The sequence below is a fragment of the Manis javanica genome, chromosome 7, assembly GCF_040802235.1.
Source record: "Manis javanica isolate MJ-LG chromosome 7, MJ_LKY, whole genome shotgun sequence".
Classification (NCBI taxonomy): domain Eukaryota; kingdom Metazoa; phylum Chordata; class Mammalia; order Pholidota; family Manidae; genus Manis; species Manis javanica.
Genome location: NC_133162.1, coordinates 62118830 through 62146825, shown reverse-complemented (window position 1 = coordinate 62146825; position 27996 = coordinate 62118830). Strand labels below are relative to the sequence as shown.

Sequence of the window (27996 nt, the reverse complement as noted above, 5' to 3'; positions counted from 1 at the left end):
GATAAACCCATAGCCAACATCATACTGAAGAGTGAGAAGCTGAAAGCTTTTCCTCTGAGATCGTTAACTAGACAGGAATGCCCACTCTCCCCACTGTTATCTAACATAGTACTGGAGGTCCTAGACATGGCAGTCAGACAAAACAAAGAAATACAAGTAATTCAGATTTTTAAAGAAGAAGTTAATCTGTCACTGTTTGCAGATGACATGATATTGTACATTAAAAACCCTAAAGACTCCACTCCAAAACTACTAGAACTGATATTGGAATACAGCAAAGTTGCAGGACACAAAATTAACACACAGAAATCTGGCTTTCCTATATGCTAACAATTAGCCAATAGAAAGAGAAATCAGGAAAACAACTCCATTCACAATTGCATCAAAAAGAAAAAAATTCCTAGGAATAAACCTAACCGAAGGAGTGAAAGACCTGTACCCTGAAACCTACAAGACACTGTTAAGAGAAATTAAAGGGGGCACTAACAAATGGAAACTCATCCCATGCTCATGAGTAGGAAGAATTAATATCGTTAAAATGGCCATCCTGCCCAAAGCAATATACAGATTTGATGCAATCCCTATCAAATTACCAGCAACATTCTTCACCGAACTGGAACAAATAGTTCAAAAATTCATATGGAAACACCAAAGACCCCGAATAGCCAAAGCAATCGTGAGAAAGAAGAATAAAGTAGGGGGGATCTCACTTCCCAACTTCTAGCTCTACTACAAAGCCATAGTAATCAGTGCAATTTGGTACTGGCACAAGAACAGAGCCACAGACCAGTGGAACAGATTAGAGCCTTTGGACATTAACCCAAACATATATGTTCAATTAATATTTGATAAAGGAGCCATGGACATACAATTACGAAATGAAAGTCTCTTCAATAGATGGTGCTGGCAAAACTGGACAGCTAAATGTAGGAGAATGAAACTGGACCATTGTCTAATGCCATATACAAAAGTAAATTCAAAATGGATCAAAGACCTGAATGTAAGTCATGAAACCATAAACCTCTTATAAAAAAATATAGGCAAAAACTCTTAAGACATAAACATGAGTGACCTCTTCTTGAACATATCTCCCCGGGCAAGGAAAACAACAGCAAAAATGAACAAGTGACACTATATTAAGCTGAAAAGCTTCTGTACAGGAAAAGACACCATCAATAGAACAAAAAGGTACCCTACTGTATGGGAAAATATATTTGTAAATGACAGATCTGATAAAGGCTTGACATCCAAAATATATAAAGAGCTCACCCACCTCAACAAACAAATATCAAATAATCCAATTAAAAAATGGGCAGAGGAACTGAACAGACAGTTCTCTAAAAAAGAAATACAGATGGCCAAGAGACACATGAAAAGATGCTCCACATCTCTAGTCATCAGGGAAATGCAAATTAAAACCACAATGAGATATCACCTCACACCAATTAAGATGGCCACTATCCAAAAGACAAACAATAGCAAATGTTGGTGAGGGTGTGGATATAGGGGAACCCTCCTACACTGCTGGTGGGAATGTAAATTAGTTCAACCATTGTGGAAAGCAGTATGGAGTTTCCTCAAAATGCTCAAAATAGACTTACCATTTGACCCAGGAATTTATCCTAAGAATGCAGCAGTCCAGTTTGAAAAAGACAGATGCACCCCTATGTTTATCGCAGCACTATTTACAATAGCCAAGAATTGGAAGCAACCTAAGTGTCCATCAGTAGATGAGTGGAGAAAGAAGATGTGGTACATATACACAATGGAACAGTATTCAGCCATAAGAAGAAAACAAATCCTTTCATTTTGCAACAACATGGTTGGAGCTAGATGGTATCATGCTCAGTGAAATAAGCCATGCGGAGAAAGAAATACCAAATTATTTCACTCATCTGTTGAGTATAAGAACAAAGGAAAAACTGAAGGAACAAAACAAAAAACAGCAGCAGAGTCACAGAACCCAAGAATGGACTGAAAGGTACCAAAGGGAAAGGGACTGGGGTGGAAGGGTGGGTAGGGAGTGATAAGGGGGGGAAAGAAGAAAGGGGGTATTGTGATTAGCATGTGTAATGGGGGGTGGGAGAAATGGGAGGGGTGTACAACACAGAGAAGACATGTAGTGATTCTACAACATTTTGTCATGCTGATGGACAGTCACTGTAAGTGGGTTTGTGGGGTGGACCTAGTATAGGGGAGAGCCTAGTAAACATAATGTTCTTCATGTAATTGTAGATTAATGATAACAAAAAAGAAAGAGAAGGAAAAGGGGAATTATTCCCTGATAGGATAAAACTAACTGCAAATCACCGATTAATGCATGCTTTAAATATCCTTAATTTTGATCATTTAAAGGGTGTCAGATGATCAGCTATGGAAGTACATTTTTCTGATAATATTCCTTTCTCTTAAGAAAAAAAAAAGCAATTCCTGTGTGGTGATCTCCAATCAGTTCCTCACAATGTTATAAAGGGCATGTCAAAGTGTGGGCAAAGGGTTTGTTTTTCTTTATATAGAGGATGAAAGCCTAATTTGGCTACCCAGAGAATGAATTAAGATACAATATGAAGAAGAACTTCCAACATCAACATTCTCTGGAAGAGTCATTCCAGAAGATGATCATCAAAAAACTTCAACAAAGATCCTGGTGCTGTTGCAGTTGTAGCTGCATTCATCCCACCAGTTCCTGGAATTGCCATTGGAATGAAGAAGGAGATATCTAAGCTGGCCTGTGCATACAGTAAAACAACGAATTTCACTGGATCTATACTGTTGGAACTCAAGCAAGAATTAGGAGAAGTGCAAGTTGCAGCACTCCAAAATCTTGCAACTATAGACTATCTACTATTAATAGAAAATATGGGATGTGAACAGTTCCCAGGAATCTGTTGTTTTAATTTGTCTGATTTTTCTCAAAATATTCAAATTCAGTTAGATAATATCCATCATATCATTGATAAGTTTTCACAAATGCCTAGGGTACCTAACTGGTTTTCTTGGTTTCACTGGTTATGGCTGGTAATTGTAGGTCTGCTTTGGTTATGTAGCTGTATTCCTATTATGTTAATGTGTGCATGCAATTTAATTAGTAATTCAAAACCTATACACGCTTATGTTACAGTACAAGAAGATATGTCGAAGAAATAATGTTCCCATGTTTTCTTCCACCTCCTACTTCTATAGCTTCTCTTCTTCCTTCATAATTACAACTCCTAAGTAGAATTTGTGCCTCATATCGAAATTACCGAGTATCATAATTCTTCCAAATGGTAAAGATACCTCAAGGCAAATGCTGGGCATAGAAGCCACGGGGCATAAATCTGCAAAAAAGTAAAAAGCTTACCTTTTCAAACAATATTGCTTCTCTCTCACTTACCAACTTTACATTTCCCTGTATGGCCCCGGAAGATGACTGGTTAGCCAGAGACAGTTAAGATTCCTCAAGGGAGGAACAACGTAAGACAGGCACAGTTGCAGGGGGGCCATCAGGTGAGAAATCGGGGATCAATAGACGTGAGACTTTGGACCTCACCACCCCTGTTTTGAGAGAAATCTGCGTCCGTGGATGTTTTGTTGCCCTTGTCTAGCTTGGATTAATACTTAGTCTGTAGGCACACACCTGATCATCTACATTTGCCCTCTTACAGCACTAAACTATGTTTTCTACCTTTATCTTGCGTCTACCTACCACTTCAGCATTTTATTAAAAATTAGTAATAATAATAATAATAATGGAGGAATGTGGGATTCACATATAAATCAAGTATAAAAATCAAATGAATAATCATAATTGATCTGATTGTTTATAGTTCATGATGTGTGATCAAAACCGAAAGTTTCTGTGATGACTGCCCTTGCACTGTTCACCATGTAAGAACTTATTCACTATATAAGAACTTGTTCGTTATGCTTCAGAAGATTGGAGACTATTGAGAATTAGGCTTGGGGTTGATTAATGATTGTGCATTGAGTCGCCTATACAGAATTTTATTGTTGTTAAGCATATGATCAATAAATATGAGAGATGCCCTCTCAAAAAAATAAAATATGAAATAAAAAAAATTAAAAAAATAAATACATTCAAATTAAAAAAATAAGAATAATAGTTATGAATAAACTGTAATATATATGCTTTCCAGGTTTGGAAGGTATGGCTGCTAATTTGTCTTATTTCTGCTTTTCTTTTGCATAATAAAAAACCCTAAAACAAAAACACTATTAGATCCTTCTGTTGAGAGAAAGTACATACATGATCAAGATGGTTCATGCTTCTTGAAATTTAATGTATATGTCATTACCTTAGAGTATTCAGTCTCAAAAGTGAAGTAAAAGCCAGCCAAGATCTCAGATCTAATATTGACATTCTACTCAGATTCAAAATTTTCTACCTTGGGCTCAGGTAGGCATATATAAGCCCATGCATTTCCTGTTATGAAACAATCATATTGCAGTGTTCCTGTTTCATAATACGTATTTCAGAAACCACCAAAATGTGGGAGAATGATTATGCAGTTCTTCCTCATAATGCAATATATCTGGATATAAAGAGCCAATCTTAGAAGCCATATTTTTATATCTAGATATGTGACAAACTAATGTGTCACACATGTGACACAAAAGTCAGCTGTCTACGTATGAGACTGCTTTCTGGTTTGCTATCATATCAATAACATATAGACATAGCTTCATAAACTGTTCAGCCATGTGAATTATGGGGAAAGTGTTGTTTTATTTGGTACAGGGTAATCTACATACAAATTATGACTTAAATGGTAAGCGGAAAACTAGATATTCTCCACAAAAGAATGAAATTGGATACCTATCTTACACCATTCACAAAATAAACTTGAAATGGATTAGATGTAATACTTAAAAGCACAAAACTCCTAGAAGAAAACAAAGAAAGTTCCTTGACATTGGTCTAGGCAACAGTTCTTTGCATATAACACTAAAAGCTCAAAGAATGAAAGCAAAAACAAATAAGTGGACTGCATCAGACTGCAAAGGTTCTGCACAGCAAAAGAAACAAAGAATGAAGTGGTAATCTATGGAATGGGATATAATATTTGCAAGTACAGTTCAGATGGGGGTTAATATCCAAAGTAAATAAGGAATACGTATAACTCAATAGTCAAACAACAAATAATCCATTTAAAAATGGCAGAGAATCTGAATAGTCATTTTTCCGAAGAAGACAAATGACCAGTAAATGGTTTACATACAACATGTGGTATACAAGACATACAGATATACTTGAAAAGATGTTCAGCATCACTGATCATCAAAGAAATGCAGTCAACGCCAGGTATGTGGGAGACACCATTCATTAAAAAGTCTATTTTTATCCCATTCAGTATTCTTAACTCCCTTGTGAAATATTAGTTGACTGTCATAATGATTTCTTAATTTAAATTTTGGACTATTCTGGTACATAGAAATAAAATTGTTTTTTTGTGTATTATTCTTATATCTAACAAATGTTTTAAAATTATTTATTAATTATAGTGTTATTTTGTAGATTCCTAAGGAACTTCTACATATGGGATCATGTCCTTTCCAAACAGAAAAATGCTTACTTCCCCTTCTTTTATTTGGATGGCTTTAGTTTCTATTTCTTGCTTTATTATATGGGCTTGAACCTCCAATAAAATGTTGAATGGAAGTAGTGTTGTTCATTTTATACTTGTTTTCTATTTTAGGGTAAACACATTCAGTCTTTTATTCTAAGTGTGATTTTAACTGTAGGTTTTCTTTAGATGCCCTTTAATATGTTGAAGAAGTTTCTCCTGTTTCTGTTTTATTGAGAGTTTTTACCATGAACAAATCTTTCTCTGCATTTATTGAAATGATTTTGTGATTTTTGTCATTTATTTAATTCATAGGGTGCACTAAGTTAATTGATTTTTGATGTTACATCAAACTTACATTTTTGAGATAATTTAGTCATGATGTATAAATTTCTTTTTACATGTTAATGGATTTGAAAATAATAGTTTGTTCAGGCTATATGTATATATGCTTATGCAGAATATTTTTCTGTAGTTTCTATTTCTTGTGGTTCCTCCTCATTGATTTAGTGTTAGGGTGATGATATTAACCCCATAGAATGAGCTGGTAAATATTCCCTCATTCTCTATTTTTTTCCTCCCTCATGCTATTATTTGTTGGGCATTAGACCTCTTACATAGATATTCTAAATTTCTTATCATTTTTATGCTTTAGCTCTTTTTTATATTGTGGTAAACTATACATTATATAAAACTTACCATTTTATACATTTTAAGTATACAGTTCGGTGTCACTAAGTACATTCAAACTGTTGTGCAACATCTCCACCATTGAGCACCAGCATTTCGTCTTTCTAAATTGAAGATTTTAATTCATTATAGAATGTCTCCATTATTCCATCTCTCTAGCTCCTGGCAAGAACCATTCTACTTTATGTCTCTATGAATTTAACTGCTCTGTGTACCTCATATAAGCGGAATCATGCACTGTTTGTCTTTTGTGACTGGTTTATGTCACTTAGCATAATGTCTTCAAATTTCACCCATGTTGTAGCATGTGTCAGATTTTCCTTTCTAAGACCAAGTATCATCCTGTTGTATGTATATGCTACATTTTGTTTATCCATTCATCTGTTGATGGACACTGGGTTGCTTCCACTTCTGGCTGTTGTTAATAACACTATTATGAATTTGGGTGTACAAATATCTCTTCAGTTTCCTGCTTTCATTTCTTTTGGGTATATCCCCAAAAGTGGAGTTGGTGGATTATATGATTATTCTCTGTTTAAGATCCTGAGGAACTCCCATACCATTTTCCACAGTGCTGTACTGTAGCACATTCCCACCAGCAATGCAGAAGGATTCCAGTTGCACCACATTTAACCCAGCACTTATTTAATTATTTGGCAATAACCATATCATCTTAATAGTTGGTGAAGTCATGAAGTGGTATGTTATTGTGATTTCCTTTTGCATTAGTGATTTTGAGTATATTTTCAGGTGCTTATTGTCCATTTGCATATTTTCTTTGAAGAAATGTTTATTTAACCCCTTTGTCCAGTTTCTAATGGAGTTTTTATTTCATTTAAAAAAATATCTTCAATAATTATGTTTTAGGTCTCTTATTGCCATTTGCATTTCAGTTATCATACATATTGAAAATTTCAAGTGATTTTACTGTTTTATGTTCTCCCAGCTCCCATGCTGCAGTATTTTCTATATCTACTGGGGAATGAGTTTCCACTTATTATCATTACATTTGCTCTTCATATTGCCTACATTAACTATAATTGACTTTAAAATTTTGTTTTGATCTCTATTTCCTATGTTATTGCTATAAAGAATTTCATGATCTGTAGTCTTCTGTTTATATTTAAGAGTAAGTTTCTAAATACATTAATTTTAATCTATATACATATTGGCCAACTGGCAAACTTTATTTTGGGTGATCTTGCTCATCTGTGTTATTGGTCAGATCCCCTCTCCACACCAGAATTTATCTATTTATCTTTTTTTCTTTGGTGGGGGGCAGTTTTCCTAGAGAGAAATGCAATCTGTTTTGGGGGAAGGGGCTGAGGTTGCAGTAGTTAAAAGCTTGACTATATGTCTTCTCAGAGATGAGACATTTTAGTATTTAGAATTCAGATTTTTTAATTCTACTTTGATTACATGTCTTGCTCTGAACTGTGTCTAGCTTTCCTGAGTCTAAAGTTCCTTTTTGGAAAACAGAACTTCTGCTCAGGTATGTAGGAGAGAGGGTCCCTGGTGCTCAGGACAGTGAGAAGGTCTGGAGTTCCAACTCCCTCTCCCCACCCCCTCCTCTTTTTAATATGCAATATAAGTGAGACTTGCAGCTTTCAGCACAATTTGGCACACATTAGGGTTCCTACCATTGGCTGGATGTTGGAAATACCTTGAAAGTTTAAAGAAAAACAAAATCAAAGAGAGAGAGACAGAGACAGAGATGAGAGAGAGAAGTACAGAAAGAATCAAAGGAAAAGAAAGGAAATGGAAAGAAGGAAGGAAGAAATGAAGGAGGAAGAAAGAAGGAAGGAAGGAAAGGAAAATCAAGATGGTTACTAGCCCAGAGAGTCAAATTTAATTGGTTGGTGGAGGGTGTTACGAATTATTGGTCTTTTATAAAACTCCCAGTGTGACTGCAACCAGAGTCGGGAACCATTGCCCTTCTCGCCCTCCCCTGTTGCCCATATTCCCTCTTTTATATCCTCTCCTACGTCGGCCCACTTTTATCGCAGTGCTCTCGCAGCATTGGTGTGTTGGCTGTTTCTTTAACACTCCCAAGTTCAAGCTCTTCCTGGGGTCGTTGTCTTTGTTTCTCTTCTGCTTGCAGTCTCATTACCAGGATTGCTGAACTCTGCTTGCTTTCTTTCTTCAGGAATCTACTGAAATATCAGGATTTTGGATGGTGTTTTCTTGATCATCTGATTTTAAATAGCAAAACTCTATTCTTCCTTTTTCCCTGCTTCAATCTGTTTTTTTCTCTCTCCATAGCTTGTCTATTTGAAAGAGTTTGTAATTTATTCATTTTCTCCTGCTTTTCCTAATAGAACAGATATCCCATGAAGCAGGAATTTGTATTTGCTCTAGTCCCAATTTTTTCTTCATTAGAGAGACCTAGGTAATTTGATGTTTAGTTAAAATGTCTTGACTACAAGAGTAAGTGAATGGGAGAACAAACACATCAAAATAGATAAGAAAAATAGAGACAAAAGAATGATAATATAAAACTTTAAGTTTGCTTTCTTAGATTTTGATAGATGAAACAGACTCACTTAAGGATAGAGGGACACTGAATTATAGTGGTACTATATTATTAATGTTTTTTAACAGTAGAAATGATACTAAACACTCAATGCAAAATAATTAGAAAAAAATAAATGTAGAATTAAAAACCTAAAGATGCTTGGAAATTAAAAGCAAATACAAAACAAAAACAAACACCCTTCCTAAATAATTCTTAGCCAATATGTAATAAATAATGCTAAAATGTCTGATTTTAGACTCTTTAATTAAAGTATAAGCAAAGAAACAAAAACTCTACATGTTAATAATCTAACAATTATCCAGTCTGACCCAGATAATTTAATCTGTAAATTCAACCTGATAAAAATTTCACTTGAATATGTATTGAAATCCATTGAAACTAACTTCTAACTAACCAAGAAGTCTTAAAATAAAATAGAATATATTTAAGTATGCATATGTTGGGAAAGTTTTTAAAATATATATTTCCATATGTGTTCTTATAAAATATGTATAAATCTTCATTCATATATCCAAATGTGTTTTCTTATTACATTTCATATTTACTATTTCAATAAACATTTTCTCTGAGGCTAGTAATAAAACCAAGTTAATGTCTTTGCATAGGCTTTTATCCTCTTTTCATGTTATGAATCGCCTCTTGTTGTTGAGAAGAGTACCCACCTGTGGTTATAAAGAGCCACAACTCTCATTTTCAATCAGTTCAACTCTGTAAGCAGGAATCCCATGACTGGAAACGATGTATAAATCTGTAAACTCCTCCTGCCTCCTAACAGTGAGCCTTGAAAGCTGAGCACTTAAGACAGCAGGAACGTTTACACTGAATGCTGTCTTCTATCACTTTGGGATATTGTGGAAGTGAACAAAGCAAGACTATTGTGCCAAAGATATGAATAGTTTAAAAGTTTTGTTTGCAGAATTTTGAGAAATAGATTTTGAAGAAACATAATTAGTGAGCAAGGAAACTTACTACTGCATCCAAGAACTGTGTGAGCCGTCTATTTAGTGAGTCGTCAAAGGCAGGACTTTGGATCCACTGTGGGGAGAGCAGAAAGATAACAGGTCACTCTATACAATACCACTAGTTTAGGGGCTTTTTCTACTGCCTAGAAAATATCAAATGTGATGGAAGAAACAAATAGGTTAATAAGTACAGGAAAGAGTAAATCAGACTTGTTAATGAAAAAATATGTTCTAATATAATTAATGCCTGTCAGTTTTATATTAATTAAAAAAGAACTGGAAAAAAAAAAACTAGCTGGGGTATAAAACTAAGTGGAAAAGTACTTATTCTTTGTTCACTATAAAATTTTGTGCATATAATTATCAAGAGGCAGGATGAAATCAATGACAAAGATCCCAAAAGAAATTAGTTTCAATTTTTATATAAACTACATGATTTTTATCATACATCAGTAATCCTACTCAAATGTCTCCTAAAATTTTCTTCTAATGTTAAAATACCAGTGATTTACAAAGTATGTTTCTTCTTTTCACTTTAGCAAATGAAAATATTTGGCAATAGTTGTATTTAGAATGTAGGATCCTATTAAATAGTTGAAATAGTCTTTTGAAACACAGTGACTGGCGACTGCTATATATCAGGATAAAAATACTACCCATGGTAATCTGGAGAACTGTTGGGTGAAAAGGAAGGAGCTGGAATCCTGCAGACCCCTCTCTATGAGCGTACACTGGTTTTCCTGTCCCATCCTGTGCGGTCAGGCAGGCTGTCCCAAGAGCAAGTGGCCAGTTAGCAGGTGATTCCTCATGCCTCTCCTTCACAGGGACCACTTGCTGCCCCTCAGGGTTGGTCGGATCACAGTCTGGCTGAGGTACTGTACCAAAAAATGAAACCAAAAATCAAAGACCAAAGCAATGCCTTATGAAGAATAAGATCTGAAAGTACAAATACTAACTAATACTATTTAGGTCTCTAATCTCAAATATCTTACCTTTTCTCTTTATCATTATCTGGTTTAAACTCACTCTGAGAAAAGGCATTGTTAGAAATGGTAATCCACAAAGTGGCCTTAATTCATTTTCCCATATAATTGTGAAGTCATACTTAGTATATTTTATGCAACAAATAGATCCTGACTCTGACAAAGCAAATCACTGAACATACAGAAAAGCACTAAAGTACAAATTCCTTTTAAGCAATTTACAACTTTCATTAAAAAAATAAAAATGTTCATTACATTTTCGCTTTTAAAATTAAGAATGCTTATTGGAGGCAAATACAATTCCCTACAAACCACTACATAAAGAATTTAGCCATTTTGAAGTATTTCCTTTCCATGTTTTTGATGTATGTATTTCTTGAGTCTTTAGTTTTAAAAATTATTATTAAAATACATATTCATTGTAGTAATTCAAACTAGGCTTCACTGTGTAAGAAAATGATTGACTTTTCTCAAAATTTCTCACTTCAGAAGAAAAAGTTAAATGTGTCAGTTGTATTCTTTTATACATATTAGTATGCATATATATAAACTTACAAATATATGTAATATATACATATAACATGAGAATGATTTAATTTCTAAAAATATAAGATTTCAGATATATACAGAAGTTGTTATAAAAAATTACATCCTTTTTAACTTATGCTAATATGACATTTCATTTCCACATTAGTATATAACCTTGATAGCCACTTTTTATGTTTTACTATTGTGTTGAGAGAGGATGCCAGAATTTAAATAATGCTTATTGTTATATATTTAAGTTACTTAAATTTTTTACAGTTATATTATAATGAATAACTTTTAGGCATAACTTTACTCTTCTGTTTTTGAAATTATATCCCTAAGCAAATAGATTTCCAGGAGTTGAATTAGTGAAAGAAAGCTCTTACTCTTTAGTGTAAAATTGCTTTTCAAGTGGCTTATATTCTTTATATATTAATCACACCAATGTGTCAGAATTATTGAAACTTAATCCTTGAAAGATTATAAAAAGAGAAGATTATACAATGAGATTTTTTCTATCATAAAAGTGATATAATCTCATTCATAGTTTAGGGGAGAGGAATGAAATAGTATGCAGAGGAACTCATTAGGAAGTGATTGCAATAATAAGGTAAGAAATAATGTGAAAACCTGAAAACATGTTGTAGCCTAAGCAACTGTTTATTTATTTATTTTCAATTGAAGATTGATCAGGCACCTATTCTGTTCTGAGCACTGTGCTAAGTACTTGGTGTACAAAGAGACAAGGGCCCAGATACTCTCTTCTGTGTATATAAATAAAAAATAGAATCAGGTTCAGATATTGAGGTTATACTGGGGAAAATTCGGTGGAAATATGACTGTCCATTTTTAGTTATGGTGGCTAGGTGGGTGGTAGTATTTTTTACCCCTTTTCTTGCTTTATTTCTGTAGCATTTCTTTCTTTTCTCCTTCATCTCTAGTACCATCTCAACTGGATAACCCTATTCATCTTTCAGGACTAGAATAGAGGTCTTTTCACCCAGGAACTCCTCTATGACTTACTGAGAATTAATTCTAAGACACTGTTTTTGTCACTTTTTTATTCCTTTAAAGAGCAGAGGGGTGGATTCCTTTACTTACACATTTAATTTTCAGCACTGAATTGTGTTGGTAATTGCAACTTCTATTTTTCATATATTTCTGAAGGAAAACAGTTACAAATCTTAAAAAAATTATTACAAATAAGAAGACATGATGAGCTTCTTTACATTCATAGGTGTCAATCATTTCTAGATAAATATTTTCCCTCAACCATTTTCTCTATGCCATGAGCCATTGTAGGATCAGCACCTTGCTAGCCCGCATATTTATTCTTTGTCTCAGTCTCAAATAACAAGTTCCATTATTCTGCCTGCCCAACAGTTCATAGATACTGTAATTGTGTGTTTGAATTTCTTTCATATCATGCAAGGAGATACGGTGTACAAATGTCCTGTATTGATTCATTTGTCATGGAGTTGACTCAGACACAATTACTGCTGCTTCACTCCGTTTAAGAGTTATAGCTCTTCAGAATCTTGTAGAATTGATAGTCTCCTAGGGAATGGACTCTAATGTGTATTTTGAAGTTCAATACTATAAAATTTATTAACCAAATCCTAATTAACACAGTTCCCTCTCAAAATGATCTTTTTCTTGAAAAAAAAAGTATATACTCATAGTTAGAAAATGAAGAATCTGTTTTTACACCACTTTATTGACTTCACAGAAAGTCTGAGAGATATAATAGTATCTTGGCATATTGTAAGTGGGAAGTACTCATAAGTGCTTTTTTTCAAAATCATAATTTCTCTTTAGTAAAACTATTTTACTTGGTCATGGCAGTATTTTGAAATTGTGAGAAGTGAAGAATTTTATTAAAAATGTCATAAAATGATTTGGATTTGACAATAATACATGCAGAGACTATATTCACATCTCTGCCAATATCTCATTTTGACATTGAGATAATATCTCTTTTGAATTACCAAGTTTTAGAAGTTAACATATTAATTCACACCCCATTGGGAAATATAAAAATGAAATGTACAATTTTTAAAAATAAAGACACATTTTCCAGCTTCTGTGTTTTTCATTTTATCAATGTCATCCATTTTCATGAATGTTTCACAGAAATATAATTAACAATATTGTTTTCATCTTTGTTTTAAGGCAAGAGCTTTATCTTGCCTTAAAGAGATTTCTAACCTAGGGAAGTTGAAAACATTTACATTTGCTTTGTAAAATATCCTTAAATTCATTCAGCATGTGTCCTTACCAATATATACTTTCACAATTCCTTCCCAAACTGTTTAGTTAATATTGACCTCTAATTTTTCTTAAGTTTTACCATATGTATAAATACTTCTCAGAAAATAGTACTTGATCATATGCTGTGTTACATTATTGCTAGTCATTATTTTTTTGTTTTAAGATCCATCAAATTTGGGACTGCCAACTTTTTCCTGGATATTGTCTATCACAGGAATCAACAAACTTTCTGTAAAATGGCCAGGCAACAAAAATGCCTTTGGGGTCACAGTTCTGTTGCAACTATTCAGTTCTTACATTGTATGTGAAAGCCATCAAAGGCAATATGTAAGTGAAAGAACATGACTGTTACAGTAAACCTTATTTACAGAAGCAGACAGTGGGCTGGATTTGGACAGCAGGCTGCTGTTCACCTGGGCCTATATAGTAAAGTCCAAGAACAACAAGCCTCGTAGTGGCCAGCATGAGTGCAGCGAGGCAGATGTATTTCTTTCACCCGAAGATTCTCTTGTGTGTTAAAGAGGTAAGATTTCAGTAAGAAAAACCAGTGTGCTTCTGGTTTTCCTAAATATATCTCTATTTGCTGATTTCTAGAGAGTTGGATGCAAGAAATGTTTAATTATTTTCCACTTGACTAAACATAAGGACATCACAAATAACACTAAGCCTTGGTACAGATAGAAAAGCATGGAGTAGTAGACTGTGGCATGTGGATAAGGCCATGGGGGAAGGAGGCTCAGTGTTGCCAGATATTCCTAATTATTCAAATTATGAAAAGGATTTACACTTGGATTTTTCCCAAATTTTAAGTGTTTGCAAATAATTGAAAAAATTATGTGGGCCAAGAAGGTATGATTCCTATAGTGCATATCTTCAGGCTAAGATTGACCCATTCTTTGCAATATTGGTTTGATAGCAGACAGGATACAAAAGGTGTTGTAGGAATAAACACCAGTTTACTAGGCTTTCACCTGATATTGGGTGTCATGCTATTTATTTATTTAATTTATTAATTTTTTAATTGAAGTAGAGTTGATACATGATATTATTTTGGTTTCAAGTACATGTGCAACACAGTAGTTCAGCAGTTACACACATTTTATTAAATCTTCACCCCAACAAGTATAGTTACTCTCTGTCAACAGAGAAAGATGTTCAGAACCATTGACTTTATTCTCTATAGTGCACTTCCATCCCTGCAACCCCAAGTTATATTATAATTGAGATCTGTGGTGGTCATATTATTAAATGTTTGAAAATATAAAGTATATTAAATTAGAAAGACTGGAAATATCAAGCCTCTCATTTTCTTTTGTAGACTCAAAATGGTCACCAGCTGGTCATCAGCCATAAAGATAAGTCTAAAGAAGTTCCTTTGATGAGAACATGTATTAATTAGTGTCATTAGAGCAGGCCTTTGTAGTGATCTTATTTGGTAACTGCTTTCCTTGCTTATTCTTTAATTTATATGTATCAAGGACTTGGTAAGTAAGATCTAGTTAATAAGTAGTCAGGTTAGCAAAGAAAGAATGAGAAATCCTCTCCATACCTCATCAGCTGTGGTTAATAGTGGATGCCACAGCATGGTAGTGGGTACTAAAGGTTTGCCCACAGCTCAATAATTAAATCCAGTATATTATCTAATTCTAACCTCACTTTTTTGAAGAGGGATTGGGCAGAGGCTGCCTTGACTTGTCCTTTACATGAAGAGTAGGATGATGACAGTTTGGTTGGATTTAGGGAAAAGGAAAGAACTTTTCTTCTTGGATAAAAAGAGGTCCTGAAGATGGAACTATGTGAAGAAAGCTTAAGACTAAGCAGATGCAGAAGGCAAAATGTAGAAAGAAGTGAAAAAAAAAAGGCTATATTGTGTATGGAGGTAGGTAGACTGAGTAGTAAGGTAGATATTAAAGTTGGATAAAGAAAGTGTAAGAAGTTCAGGATCAAATAGCAGATGAACTCTGAGTGAGGGCAAAACTCAAGTGAGCCTGGACTTCAATGGAGGTAATACACCGAGATGTATTATCTACTGGTGTAAAGACATAGGCATCAAGTTTAAAGATAGAAACTATTCACTATGAGGATGATATAGTTTGTGGCAGGGATTTGAGAATGGTTGGTTCATCGGTTGCCTCTAAAATGATTCTTAAAATATGATGGAGATAAAAAAGCCATGCATGAGGTCAAGAGACTTGTAGCTAAGTGTAATGAGGAACTGCCTGTGAAGCATTCCACACTGAAAAAATTCCTGGAGCTTTCTAAGTATTTTCATATATTTGTGAGCAAGAAAGCAACACCCCTGTCACTGAGCTGTGACCAGATGCTGTAAGCTGTGGGTGCATTTGGGTGACAGTGTTGTACAGATGAGTAGCTTTGACAGGCAGGGTAGACAAGAGGCAGCACTATTTTACCCTTTGAATTTAATCTAATTAAGAAAGATAAATTCTGTTCTCATCCCCCTTCCCCGCCCCCCCCCCCCTTCCCAATGTTAGGAGTAACTGTAACTCAGCTCCATCAGGGTAGATTTGGTATGGTTTTTGTATGCGTTCCTTACCTGGTATTCCTAGTGGTGACATTACTGGAAGAGCTCTCAGCTGTACTGGGATGTGTGTCAGTTCCAGGCTGAGGTTGGATACAGCCATTCATAGTTTAGAAGTATTTGGATAGTCTAACAATCAGTGTAGGGTGAATGTACAACACAGTGATGTCTTCTAGAGTCTCTTTTTACAATGTATTCTTACCCGCAGGTCCAGTAGATTACCACCTCTCCCCTCCCTCTGCCCTTCCCCTCTCTCTCCTTTCTCAGCACCTATACCTGTGATCCAAACACAGCGGGATCATTTCTCTGGTGACTGACATGCATTCATAAGCACCTTAGTGATGAATGACAAAGATAGAGGAAGAGTTGATTTTTATAAATGTCTACTAAAGATACATGGTAAAAGAATTCAAGATGATTTGTCAAAGCTGTATTTTGAAGCACTCAAATGGTTCAAAATAGGAACCTCTAAAACACTGTAATAAGCCACTTAATATTGCACATAGCTGCCAACCTATAGATTATTTGAGGTCAAATCAAACTATAAAATGTAAATGTTAAATTGTAAATTTATTTACATAAGTTTCAGTTTAGATTGAATACGTAAACTCCTAGTTGAAGGCAGAGGTATGTGATAGGAAACGGGCTGATAGAGAAAAGGGTTTTGCCTGCAAGATTAATATGTAAACAAGGGGAATCATATTGTTGATAATCTTAAAATTAGAAGAATTCATTATCTTCAAAAGGTCTGTGCAAAGATTCTTTTTCCAGGTCTTGAATTATCTTAATTATCATTGTAAAATTGTTTTGGTCAATCTTAAGCATATTACAATAGACTATTTACTCTTTTGTTTCCCTGTTATACATGGCATAATCAGAACACAAATGGCAATGGATAGAATTCCAATTCATTGCATGGTACCGGGATAAGGAGTAGATGGTGTATCATCAGTCACCCAACTCTATTCTTTTATCTCTTGCCAAGTTAGGGAATTTCTCAGGAAGGGATTTTTTTTTTCATAGAATGCCTATGGCTTACAATGCATAAATCTTGAGTACCTCATTGCTCGACTTGCTGTCATAGGGAAAATTGTCCAGGTTGAACTCTGTCTCATAGCATCCTCTTGAAATCAAGATATTCTCTGAAGATGCCTGAAGGAGTAACATTCCACTCTTACCCTATCCAGCAGGGATAAGCCTTTTCTTAATTTGTTCTTCCTGACATTGTTATATAAAAAGCAGTCTCTTTATTCAAAGGTCAGTTTCTCTTAGTACTTTGAGTGGTTCAATTCTTTATTGAGTTTAAAAACCAATTTTATGCAGAGGGTTGCCAGATTTAGTTTTAAAAGTACAGAATGCATAAATTTGAATTATTCCTGTTTGCCTATGCATATGCTTATTGAGATAAAATTAAAATAATGCATGAGCCATGCTTACATTAAAAATTTGTTAATATGAAATAATTATATCTCTAAATTACATCCCTTTTTTATTATATTTTTCTGATTTGTCTCTCCATAATAATTCCTTGTTTTGTGAAGTTTGCTGATAAAATTACATGCAGTTACAGTTTATGTTCCATTTATATCATAACAGAGCCACTATAGTGGTCACATTCAACTTATTTCATTCTTTCACTCACTGAATATTTATTAATGAGAAAACACACTCATCATTAGCATTATGAGCCAGTATACTGAACATGTACTGACATAAAGTTAACAACACTGAGAATTGCTCTATAAATTTGATTTGTTGAAGCACATAATACTATTTCTCATGACATAATAATTATCCACTTCAGATTGGAATTTCTTTTCCTGTTAATAAGTGCTATTTTCCCTTTTAAGTACAGCCTTGACATTTAAAGGTTTATGAAGTTTATTAGTTCTTTCTTTAAGGTATTCAACACATTTCTTTAAGCAATGAAATACTTTATTATCACTGGTTGCACACTTCTTTCAAGTTGCATAAGTATATGCCTAAAGAGGTTTTTTTAACCGTGCAGATCAAAATGTCAAACATTTTTACTCTCACTATTTTTTTCTCCTTCACCTTTTTCACCTCACTCTCCTCCTCTATGGCAGCCAACAGTCTGTTCTCTGTTTATGAGCCTGTTTCTGTTTGCTTGTTCATTTGTTTTGTTTTTTAGATTCCACATGTAAGTGAAAGGATATGGTATTTGCTTTTCTCTAGCTTATTTTACTTGGCATAATAAGATTCACCCATGTTGTCACAAATGGCAAGATTTCATTTTTTGTGTGGCTGAGTAATATTCCATTGTTAGTATGTACCACATCTTCTTTATCAGTTCATCTGTTTATAGACACATTGGTTTTTTCCATATTTTGGCACATGTAAATAATGCTGCAATAAACATAAGGGGTGCATATGTCTTTTCAAACTAGTGATTTTTTTTTCCTTGGGTAAATTTGTAAAGTGGAATTACTTTGCTGAGTGCTGTTTCTATTTTTAGTTTTTTGAGGTACTTCCATACTTCTTTCTATAGTGGCTGCATCAATTTACATTCCCACCAACAGTGTACAAGAGTTCCCTCTTCTCCACATCCTTGCTGACACTTATTATTTTTTGTCATTTGGATAGTGACCATTCTGGCTGTTGTGAGGTGATATCACATTGTGGTTTTGATTTGCATTTCTCTGATGATAAGCGATGTGGAGCATCCTTTCATGTGTCCATTGGCCATCTGTGTGTCTTAGAAAAAATGTCTATTCAGGTCCTCTGTTCATTTTTTTCAATTGTTATTTCTTTGTTTTTTGGTGTTGATTTGTATGAATTCTTTATATGTTTTAGATATTAGTTCCTTATTGGATATATCATTTGCAAATACATTCTCCCATTCAGTAGACTGCTTTTTCATTTGGTTGTTGGTTTCCTTTGTCATGCATCAGATTTTTAGATTGATGTAGTCCCATTTGTTTGTTTTTCTTTTCTTTTCCTTACCTGGAGAGACATACCCAGAAAAAAATTGCTAATGCCGGTGTTCAAGAGTTTATTGTCTATGTTTTCTTCTAGGATTTTTATGATTTTAGGTGTTAGATTTAGGTTTTTAGTTGATTTCAAATTTCTTTCTGTGTGTGGTGTAAGATAGTGATCCAATTTCATTCTTTTGCATATACCTGTCCAGTTTTTCCCAATACCATTTATTGAAGAGACTATCTTTTCCCTATTGAATATTCTTGCTTCTTTTGTTATATATTAATTGACCATATAAGCATGGGTTTATTTCTGGGCTTTCTATTCTGTTCTGTTGGTCTATGTATCTATTCTTGTGCCATTATCATGCTGTTTTGATTACTATAGCTTTGTAGTATAGCTGAAAGTCAGAGATTGTGATAGTCCCAGCTTTGTTCTATTTTCTCAAGATTGCTTTGGCTATTTGGATTATTTTGTAGTTTCATACAAATTTTAGGATTACTTGCTCTAGTTCTGTGAAAAATTCCACTGGTATTTTGGTAATGATTATATTGAATCTGTAGATTGCTTTGGGTAATTTGACCATTTTAACAATATTAATTCTTCCTATCCATGAGCATGAAATGTGTTTCATGCTTCAAATATGGGGCACATTTGAATGTTATGCAAAATATGGACAGGTTAGTCAACATCTTTCTTAGAATAAATCATGTTTTGATCTAGCTTTGTATAAACATGTCTTTCCTTACCTTTACACAGACATTCACCAAAGTACATGTTTTCTTCACGAAAACAATTCAGATTTTCTCCTTAACACCTAACTCAACATGCGACTCACTGCAAATACTGTTTCTGAAGTCTCATCTGAATAAGATTTTACTTACAATAGTCTTATAAAAGAGCCTTTTTCTCCAGAAAAATATTGCACTAGCAAAAAATTATTTCTATGTTGTTATTACTTCTATCTTTGGCTATGCCATTAAAATGATACACTTAGATCTTTGATAATATCTGTAATTGTAAAAAGAGCTATTACTTTTTTTTATTGTAGCTTTCTTCCTGGCAATTGGAAACTTCCTTGAATTTTGGAATTTGAAAATACTTCTGGCAGTGGTACACTCAATCATTTGAACTGAAAAACTGATGATATTATATAGCATATCATTTTACTACTACTTCTTTTGTGATTATTTCATCTTCATCTGAATTTATCAAAATTTCTACTTTATCACTTTATTTGATATTTGTTGAATAAATCATATGTTTTACATGCTGGTTTATATATGACTTTCTGCCATTTTTGATATTGAATAAATAAGACACACACACACACACCACCACCACCACCACCGCCACCGCTGCCGCCGCCGCCGATTGAATTTGATCATCTCGTCATTAGTAGGTGTATCAGTCATTTACAAGTTTGAAGTATTGAAAGACTGGGGGACATGCAAATTAATAACTCAGGCTCACATCTGTTATAAAAAAATGTCAACTATCCCTGTGCCTTCAAGGAATAGAAGTACTTGGAAGGCACAGGCTCACCAATCTCACATAAAATTTTGGGGAGACCAGTGTTCAGGGACTGGTGGATTTTAAGAAGCAGAACTGTTTAGGGCTTCATGGGTTTTGTGTTAATGTGGTTTTGCGAGTAAGGCTGCTATGGTCCTCTGCCTTTCAGAAACATTGGTACTGGGACAAGGCACTTAGTGACTGGCTGTTACCTGGAAGCAAGAGGCCATCATTCTTGACTGACTTTCAGAGAAGACTTACAGATCTAAGTTTTCCCTGAAGCTGGTTAATTGTTCAGACATGAGGTTTTAGCCAAAGAACATTTTTTTTTCTCTATTGAATATGAGGCATAAGTTTGCTTAATTCTCATTCCCCCATTTTGGTCTTCCTTCAGCCAAGTATGCAAGGAAAAAAGCATAAGGAATACCCAGATTTCCATTTCTTTTGGTATGATTCTCATCTAGTGTTGCCATGTAAGTGGTGAAGTGATTATTAAGTGTAACCTGAAAGTAACTCCAACTGTTGATTAAAAAATATATATTAAGAAAAGCTGAATACAGGGTATTTAAGATGATCATCAAACTGTCAACATAGCATGCATGACAAAAACAGTTAATTATAGGAGATGATCTACATATATAGGACATCTTGCAACACTTCTTACAAAAAACATTATTTCTCTAGTTAGATCTCTTTCTCTCTTGTTTCCTCACCAAAGTTCTCTCTGATTCATTGTACACCATTTTAAGCAGAGGGGATTTTTTTCAGACACCTAAACATAAATGTGTCCTGTGATTTGTTTCCCAAGGAAAGCACATTATAATAGTGTTATCGATAGGAGATCGCACAAACATAGATTAACGTGATTTACACTTTTCATCTGATATCACAAAGTTATGATTTTAAGAAATATCTTCTATTTGAGGAGTTAAGCATATACTAGTATGAGCAAAGCTGTGTTAGAAAGTGGTTGACCTCTGAGCAATTAAAAATTTTCTATTCCTGGATAAAATTACCAAAAATAGTATTTACCACTAGAAGGAACCATAAAAGTCTGAGGTGCAGATGGGTGAAATAGTTTGCTTAGGTTCACACAGTAGATATTAGGGCTGGAGCTGGGTTCAGATTCCTAGTGTCCTGTCTCATTCCAGCTCTTCTGCTAGAATAAACTATGCTGATTATATAGTTAAATGATTAATTCCATAGGCTTGGTTGTTAGGCATGATTCAAAAACTTTCTATTACTTAATACAAATTAAGAGTGTAGATGACTGTCACATTGCTATGTTGTATACTTGGAGCCAGTGTAATAATGTATATCAACTATACTTCAATACAAAATAAAAAACCAAAAAGTCAAAATGCTTCTATTTCTTACCAGCTAGATGGATATGGGCAAGTTATTTAACCTCCCTGAGCCTGACTTTTCTATAAATGAAATAGAGAAAATGATAATGCTTGCCTTGTAGGTTTGATGTGAGAATTAACTGAGATCAGTCATGTGATATGCCTTACATAATGCTTGGCATGTAATCTATGTTCAATAAATATTATTTCATTGTATCATGTTGTACTATTATAAAATAAGTCAGTGTATGACAGTTACAGTAATTACCCTTCAGCAGTTGAGTCTGTGCTTGTAATCATCTTTCCATTTAAGGTAGTGGGGTCTGTTACACATACTTACTTGAAAATGGTTTGAGATCTGCAGATCATTCTTTACCCATGTATTAATGACATTGGTTGTTGCTGTAACTGCATATCTCAGCTGCTGTTCACAGTGCCACTTTATTTCTAGAACATGGGTTTTCAGGGGACTCACTTTCATGCAGTCACTGTAATGAATGCTCCTCTTGTTGGTGACTCCACAGTTCCCGAAGGTCTAGGGTCCTCCACTGAGTTCTCTGCACTTGGTTTTCCAAAGAAAGACATCAAAGATGATTATACAGATTTTTAAAGGCCAGGCCTGGAAGTGTCATTTATCATTTCTGGCAATGTTCCCACGTGGTGAAGCTGTGAGCCCACAGTGGTCGAGAAAGGGAGTTTGGAGAGCAGGGCCAAAATAGAGACTACAGAGTGCTTATGCATATGGAAGAAATATGAGGATCTGAGTAACCTTGTTACAGATTATTTATTTGAACCTCATACCATACTAGTTAATTTTCTCTGTATTGTCATCCCATATAACCAGTGAAGGAACTGAGGACATAAGTGAATTGTTCAAGGTTACTTATTTTGATATTTGAATAACCAGAATTCTTTAACAGGTACCTAAATACAAGAATCTTGACTTTACATCCGTGTAGCCTCTTTGTCTAGAATCCTTGATCAGTGTTTCATTAGAAAAGTATTTAAATACGTGAGGTTAATGAACAACCTAGTCACTGACAATTTTTATGTTTTTAGTATTTTCATTAACGGGTATGTCTTTTCATAATGGATAAATCTTAATGGGTTAAACTTTTATTCTTCATCATTAATTTTTGGAGGCAGAAAGATTTTACTGGTCCAGTATTTTGAAGATTATTCTTAACTGCTTTTCAAGATATTATAATGCTTTTGCTTTCACAATAAAATTTCAGTTTGGTTAGCAAAATGTCACATTTTTCTAAACCTCATTTGTTATGTAAAATGTTCAGAATGTTTTAATATTTCTTTTAAATTCTATGCTTATTTAAGTAGTATCTTTCTTAAGGAGTCTTCTGAAAGCAGTAATACTATGCCTTGATCTTTACAAATTAATGAGTTTTAGGCAAATGTTTTGTATATTTTTAAAATTTCCAAGTTATTAATTAATTGAAAATTTGATTATAAATAGTACTCATATTTGATATATAGAAGCAGTAACTTTCTAAATGGTAATACTGGATATTTTTATATGGGTTATCTCAGTGATACTTTTAGTTAATAAACTTGGAAATTGCTGAGGAAAATCCTATAGAAATTATTTAAACCTCTAATTTTTCTTTTGTTAACATTGGATAATCCTAGGAAATTTGCTTTTAGCTAATGCATGTTTACTGAATTTTTATGAAAGGCACCTGGAAAAGGCCAATAACTCAAACTGGTGATGAGGCTAATTACATACTAGAATTAGCATTCATCTTCAAAGATAGTTAAACTTTCTTATTGAAATCTTACAATAAATTTTCAGTTTGTACTAAGTGCCTTTTATCTTTATTCAAGGAGGTTAAGGTAGTTGTCCTTTCATGAGTGTTGTCTTGATTTTCTGACTCACAATGAGGAGATTAGCTTCAGAAATAAATTTATTCAAGTTTCTTTTAAGACTTTTTTTCCAAGAGATTTTTGTGGTTTTATGCTTTTCTGTGGAGTTGGAAAGAGGAAATAGCCACAGAAATTAGTAAATGTAGAGATACTACCTGCATTTTCTACTCCTTTAAAAATCTGGATGTGTAGGTCACTAAGTTAAACTATTTGCTCACAGTTTTGAGCGAATTTTTAAAAATATGAAATTGAATTTTTTATAAAAGAGATGGAGTGTTTAAAGAGGGAAATCTTAGTAATCACAGTAAATTCTACAAAGAAGTAATGTAAGATGAAGATCACAATGTCCTTTGCATAGAATGACTGCTGGCAGCTGACAGTCTGACGGTTGTGTGTTCCAAGATCATCAAGAGTTACTAAGATTGCCAGATAAAGTACAGGACATTCAGTTAAATTTGAATTTCAAATGAACGATGCATAATTTTTAGCATAAATATGTGTCCAGAGTTATTTGTTGTTTATCTGAAATTCAAATGTTACTGGGAAACATGTGTCTTTAGTTGTTATATTTGTCAACCCTAAAATATATTAATCTCTCATTCTCAGTCCCAGCTTTCAAAGTTTGGAGTCAGGGAGTGACTGGCACAGTTTCTATCAGGTGCCCTTTTTGGCCTTTATAGTCAGTTATTTATACAAAGAGTCGTATTTTTTTTAGAACAATAATAACCTGAAGGTGGGTGGGGGTTAAGAGTGGATGAGAAGTTAATCAGATTTAGAGTTAGGTATTCACAAAAGGTGGGAAAATAGTCATGATGGTGTTCTGAGCTCTGTTTTCTAGCTCGTTGCTAGGGCCCAGTTCCATTTGTGTTCTTAAGTTTTCTAAAATCTTAGCATCTTTAGCATCAAAGTGTTCTTAACATCTGTAAATTAATTACTTAAGCTGGTTCAAGACAGATACCTGTAATTTGCAACCAAAAAATCTTAGCTACATTATTTGTAATGGTAATTTTAGGTTCTATAGAAAATAACAATATCTGTCTGAGAACAGTATCCACTATTTTATTTTTTAAAAATGGGAACTTAAGTACTTACCAATGCTCTCAGAAGACCCCTTCTCTATCCAGTCAAAGTTCTGGGATTTGTCAGTGCATCCTATGAGAGGATAAGACTGAGAAACCTGGGGAAAAAACAATGCTATTACAGGAAACACTTTGAGTCCTGCTTATGTTTCTTTTTGGTAGAAGATATGCCATCCTCTTTGGCCAGTTGAAGAACATGTATCACTTTTTTGACTAAAATTGGTACTATTGAAAAGAAATAAATCCAGACAGAATGAATGTATTCTATACAGAATATATAGAGACTCATTCTCTTATATAATATGATGTTCTGCATATTTTCTAGATATAAATCAAGAGGAAGCTAGTCTCTGACTTTGTGATATACAGAAATCACTATATGTAATGAATGTATATTTTTTAAGTTTTGCCATTTATACAGCTCATGCAATTTAAAATCTTGGTCCTAGCCACAGGATAGATTATTTTCCCAGAATATCAGAAAGACTAAGTTCATTTTTCTGGGTTCTGACATGAAGCTGTAATTCACAGAGCTGAGGACAAGAGAGTTGGTCCTTGTAGCCACTTTACATTTAATGCTCAGTTATGTGAAGTTACATGCTTCAAAATTGCATATATAATATGTTACTTTAGATAATATATGGTTCAGATGAAATAAAGAAACTCTTCCCATCCTGTATTAGTCACTACCTTGCTGATAATCATAGGTAAGAAGGAACAATAAGGAACATAGACATATTCTAGGAGCTTTGTCATTGGTGCTGTTAGGTCAGTTTAAAACTGGTTGGCTGTGATTTTTACTAATAAAATTGAATTGAGTAGTTGTCTTTACCTAGTTAGAGTTATTTGTAGTCTGCTATTTTAATAGGAATGGGGCATTTAATATGTTCAGTTTGAAGTTGGTGTTAATAGTGATTATTCATTGTATAGCATATAGACTTCTCAGTGGCAATCTCAGAGCTCCTCGAGTAACTTCTCAAAGTTGTGTTTCATAGAATCCAAAAATTCCAAATTGCATGCGTTCAAATTTCAAACTGAAATTCTGAACCCTACAATAGGTTATCAGCTCATTTATTTTTTTCTAAAGTTAATATATCCAAGGTAGTATACTAAGCATAAGCTAATTTTAAATAATCATCAGCTATTTAGCTGGTTGTATCTTTCTTGTACAGTTTCTCTAAAATAAAAGCACACCTCAGTTCATCCTTTCAATTCCAAATATGCACTTCCTAAAGAAATACAAAAATACTCTACCTAGAATGAAACTGGATTATTGTCTAAACCCATACACAAAAATAAATTCACAATCAAAGACCTGAATGTAAGTCATGAAACCATAAAACTCTTAGAAGAAAATGTAGGCAAAAATCTCTTGAATATAAACATGAGCAACTTTTTCCTGAATGTACCTTCTTAGGCAAGGGAAACAAAATAAAAAAATGAACAAATGGGACTACATCATGCTAAAAAGCTTCTGTACAGCAAAGGACACCATCAACAGAACAAAAAGGCATCCTATAGTATGGGAGAATATTTGTAAATGACATATCCAACAAGAGGTTAACATCCAAAATATATAAAGAACTCGCCCACCTTAACACACAAAAAGCAAATAACTTCTAATAAAAAATGGGCAGAGGATATGAACAGACACTTCTCCAGAGAAGAAATTCAGATGGCTAACAGGCACATGAAAAGATGTTCCACATTGGTAATCAGAGAAATGCAAATTAAAACCACAATGAGATATCACTTCACACCAGTTAGGATGGCCAACATCCAAAAGACAAACAACAACAAATGTTGGTGAAGATGTGGAGAAAGGGGAACCCTCCTACACTGCTGGTGGGAATGTAAACTAGTTCAACCATTGTGGAAAGAAATATGGAGGTTCCTCAAAAAACTCAAAATAGAAATATCATTTGACAAAGGAATTACACTCAAAGGAATTTACCCTAAGAATGCAGGAGCCCAGTTTGAAAAAGACATGCACCCCTATGTTTATCACAGTGCTATTTACAATAGCCAAGAAATGGAAGCAACCTAAGTGTCCATCAATAGATGAATGGATAAAGAACATGTGGTACATATCCACAATGGAATATCATGCAGCCATAAGAAGAAAACAAACCCTACAATTTGCAATAACATGGATGGAACTAGAGGGTACTATGCTCAGTGAAATAAGCCAGGCAGAGAAAGACAAGTACCAAATGATTTCACTCATCTGTGGAGTATAAGAACAAAGCAAAAACTGAAGGAACAAAACAGCAACAGACTCACAGAACCTAAGAATGGGCTAACAGTTACCAAAGGGAAAGGGACTGGGGTGGGTGGGTGCGTGGCAAGGAAGGGATAAATTGAATAAAGGGTATTACTATTAGGACACAATGTGGGGGTGGGGTGGTATGGGGAGGGCAGTATGGCACAGAGAAGACAAATATTGTCTCTATTGTATCTTACTATGTTGATGGGCAGTGACTGTAATGTGGTATGTGGTGGGAACTTGATAATAGGGGGAATCTAGTAACCACAGTGTTGCTCATGTGATTGTCTATTACCAAAATTTTAAAAAATACCTTACATTTAAGGTATCAATGAACATATTTTTTCTCAAAAAGAAGAGTTTTTATTTGTTTATCAGCATCCAGTTACTGGGGTATTGACATCAGTCCTCATTCACCATTCATTCATTTAATTTATACAGCAAATATTTATTGAATGATGCTTTGGGCCAGGTAGTGAGCTAATACATTAACCATAGGATAAATGCCTAGTAGGAAGCATTTCCACAGTATTGAGGATGTGTGGTAGTGTCATTTAAAAGTGTACAATGTATATTAACTTTTAATTAAAAAATACGGAATCTTAACTTCCATTTAAATGGGCAGAGTGATATAATAAGAAATCTAGGTGAATAGCTGGGAAAATTTTCCTGAGAGTCATAGCCAGAGGTTCACACCCAGAGGACTGGCAATGTAGCAAGGAGTTCTTGGTAAAATAGGAAAAAAATCTGGAAACCTTAATTTTGGTCTGCCAAAAAGTAGTGCCAAGCCATATGGCCACTTCCATTACTTTTTTTTAAATTCCAGAGCTTTGTAAAACTAACAATTTTAACCCTTTTCTCTTTATAAGCCATTAATAAAAACTATATATATTTAAAATCCA

The 27996-nt window shown here is 34.1% G+C and overlaps 1 long non-coding RNA gene across 2 annotated transcripts in view; it reads left to right on the top strand.

The window, feature by feature from the left end:
* Window positions 1–27996, top strand: part of LOC140850577 (uncharacterized) — a 497739-nt gene that overhangs the window by 105089 nt on the left and 364654 nt on the right. The gene's annotated exons all lie outside the window — the stretch shown is intronic.